At 39.3% G+C, this 2,726-nt stretch overlaps 1 pseudogene; it reads left to right on the top strand.

Annotated features, from left to right (window-relative positions):
• Nucleotides 1-390: 390 nt before the first annotated feature.
• On the top strand, nucleotides 391-490 carry LOC127109087 (uncharacterized; annotated as a pseudogene).
• The last annotated feature ends 2,236 nt before the right edge of the window (nucleotides 491-2,726 follow it).

Raw genomic sequence — 2,726 nt, 5'->3', positions numbered from 1 at the left:
TTCACTTGCTCTGCTTGGATTCCAGTCAAGAGTTGACAGTCCGTAGGAGTGTGGCCTTGGATTCCACAGACCTCGCAATTCTGAGTTATAGCAACCACGGCGGCTGGAGGTGATACGTTTAAACTTTCAATTTTCTGGACCAAAGCATCCACTTTTGCATTAACGTGGTCAAGGTTACTTATCTCGTACATGCCAGTTTTCGTTTGAGGTTTTTCCACCGTTGTTCGTTCGGTTCCCCACTGATAGTGGTTTTGGGCCATGCTCTCGATAAGCTGGTAGGCATCAGCATAAGGTTTGTTCATTAGTGCACCACCTGCAGCGGCATCTATTGTTAACCTTGTGTTGTATAAGAGACCATTATAAAATGTGTGAATTACTAACCAGTCTTCCAAACCATGGTGTGGGCAAAGTCTCATCATGTCTTTGTATCTTTCCCATGCTTCGAAAAGAGACTCGTTGTCTTTCTGTTTAAATCCGTTTATCTGGGCTCTTAACATAGCTGTTTTGCTTGGCGGAAAATATCGGGCAAGAAAAACTTTCTTCAACTCGTTCCAGGTGGTGACTGAGTTGGAAGGGAGAGATTGAAGCCATCTTCTAGCGCTATCTCTTAATGAGAAAGGAAAAAGACGAAGTCGAATTGCCTCTGAAGTGACACCATTAGCTTTAACAGTATCGGCGTATTGGACAAATACGGATAAATGAAGGTTTGGATCTTCGGTAAGATTTCCAGAGAATTGGTTCTGTTGCACAGCCTGCAACAGCGAAGGTTTAAGTTCGAAGTTGTTTGCTTCGATTGCGGGCGGAGCAATACTTGAATGCGGCTCATCTTGCGATGGAGCGGCGTAATCTCTAAGAGCATGAGCTGGTTCTGCCATCTCGGTTAAAGAAGGAAGATCTTTGAGGTCAGGAAAGTCTATAGGAGGGAGATTGTTTGCAGCACGATATTCCCGAATTCGTCGTAAGACTCGGAGATATAGCTCGATATCGTTGATTCGTAAATAGAGCGGTTCGCCTTGTGAGCGAGTGCGTGGCATACAAATCAACGAAAGAAAGAATAGAAGAAAGAGAAACCTTAGTCTCTACAGCGTAACGGAAGAGTTACGATATCGATTAAATAAAAGTCCCCGGCAACGGCGCCAAAAACTTGATCGCTCGACTGTGTGAGTCGAGAATGGGATACAAATTGCAAGTGCACAGTTCTATCGCGTAGTTTTAAAAGATATCGATCCCACAGGGACTTATGAATCGATATACCGTTATCTAAGGTTACTACGTAAAGCTAAGGTGAAAAATGTTTGATTGTTTGGGGAAAAAACTTAAAGCTAAACTAAGATCTAGATTAAATATTAATAAAACGGATATCGGTATGTAGTTCGTCAAAACTAGGGAATCAAGTCTTTGTCGGTTTCTTGGTTTTAAAATAAATCGTTTCAGTTAACTTTATTGGTTAAAGGTTTTATCTCAAACTCTCGCTCTGTTGAATAAACCATGATTTTATATTAATGTAGCTGTCACTTATAATTAAGTCAAAAACCATATTTTGAAAGCAATAAAGTTGCAGAAACTCTTTTTAAGAAAACACTGACCGTTTTAAACACCCTTATCTCAAACTCTCGCTCTGTTGACTTAGGTTATACAATTAAATCCAAATGCTTAACTCTCGTCCTCACATTCAATCTTTAAAAATACTTTTTGGAAAAGGTCAGAATTTAATTAACTCTAAAACTTGCTCTCGCCCTGATCTAGAATTAATGCCTAACTTACACTGTCCAGTTAAAACCTCAAACTCTCGCTCTATTGATTTTAACTTCTTTATGTCCTTTACTTTTGTAAAAAATCTTGTTATTAAACCTGTAAGTTGAGACCGTAAAAAGATTGATTTCAATTTTAAGTTTAAATAGACCGACTCAGTCTTGATCCCTTATTCTGCTTACTTTACATACCAATATCTAGGCGAATTAGCCAGACATGCTAAATAAACAAGAATACATATCATGCATAAACAGACTCATTCCAGGCATATAATATAGATAAATAATGAAACAAAATATTAAATAATGATTAAAGAACCTGAATGCGTAATACAATAGTCTTGAACACTCCACCACAAGCCGGTAGGATTTGTTCTTCGATTCTTCAATTAAACAATAAATTAAGCCAAGGAAATAAAACTAGAATCTAACGTAAGGTTAGATCCGATAAAAAGTTGCACAATAGTTTCCGGTGTAGAAACTATTATGCGAAAAATATCTAAATGCTAAAAAGGGAAAGGTAAATCGCAAGGGAAAAAGAATGTAGAACTTGCAAAAGAAATAAATTAAACAATGTTAAGTGCTGGAAAAGAAAAATAAGCAAAAGGCGTAAAAAGAAAGAAAATTGGCAAAGCTTCGACAATGTGAGCGTGGAAAAACCGAGGAACCCTTTTAGGTTTTTGAGATAGCTATTTATATTGGTGCTGGTAACTGCTTTCCGTTTCCCAAGTTCTTCAACGTGGCTAAATGCACGGCGTGGATATAGGACACAAACTCCTCAACGTCTCTTCTTCAAGTCTTCTGAGGGCGTTACTTGCGCCAAAAAAGTAGTGGAACGGTGTGACGCTCGTCACACCATGTGTGACGTCCGTCACAAGGTTGTTTTGCGTGACGCTCGTCACACACCCTGTGACGTCCGTCACAGGCACAGCATTGGTGACTTGTGCGCTTTGGGCTGGGCTTTGGCATTTGGTT

Source organism: Lathyrus oleraceus, chromosome 7 (assembly GCF_024323335.1).
Source record: "Lathyrus oleraceus cultivar Zhongwan6 chromosome 7, CAAS_Psat_ZW6_1.0, whole genome shotgun sequence".
Lineage (NCBI taxonomy): Eukaryota > Viridiplantae > Streptophyta > Magnoliopsida > Fabales > Fabaceae > Lathyrus > Lathyrus oleraceus.
Note: the sequence above shows the minus strand (reverse complement) of the source record. Positions and strands in the feature narration are given on the sequence as shown.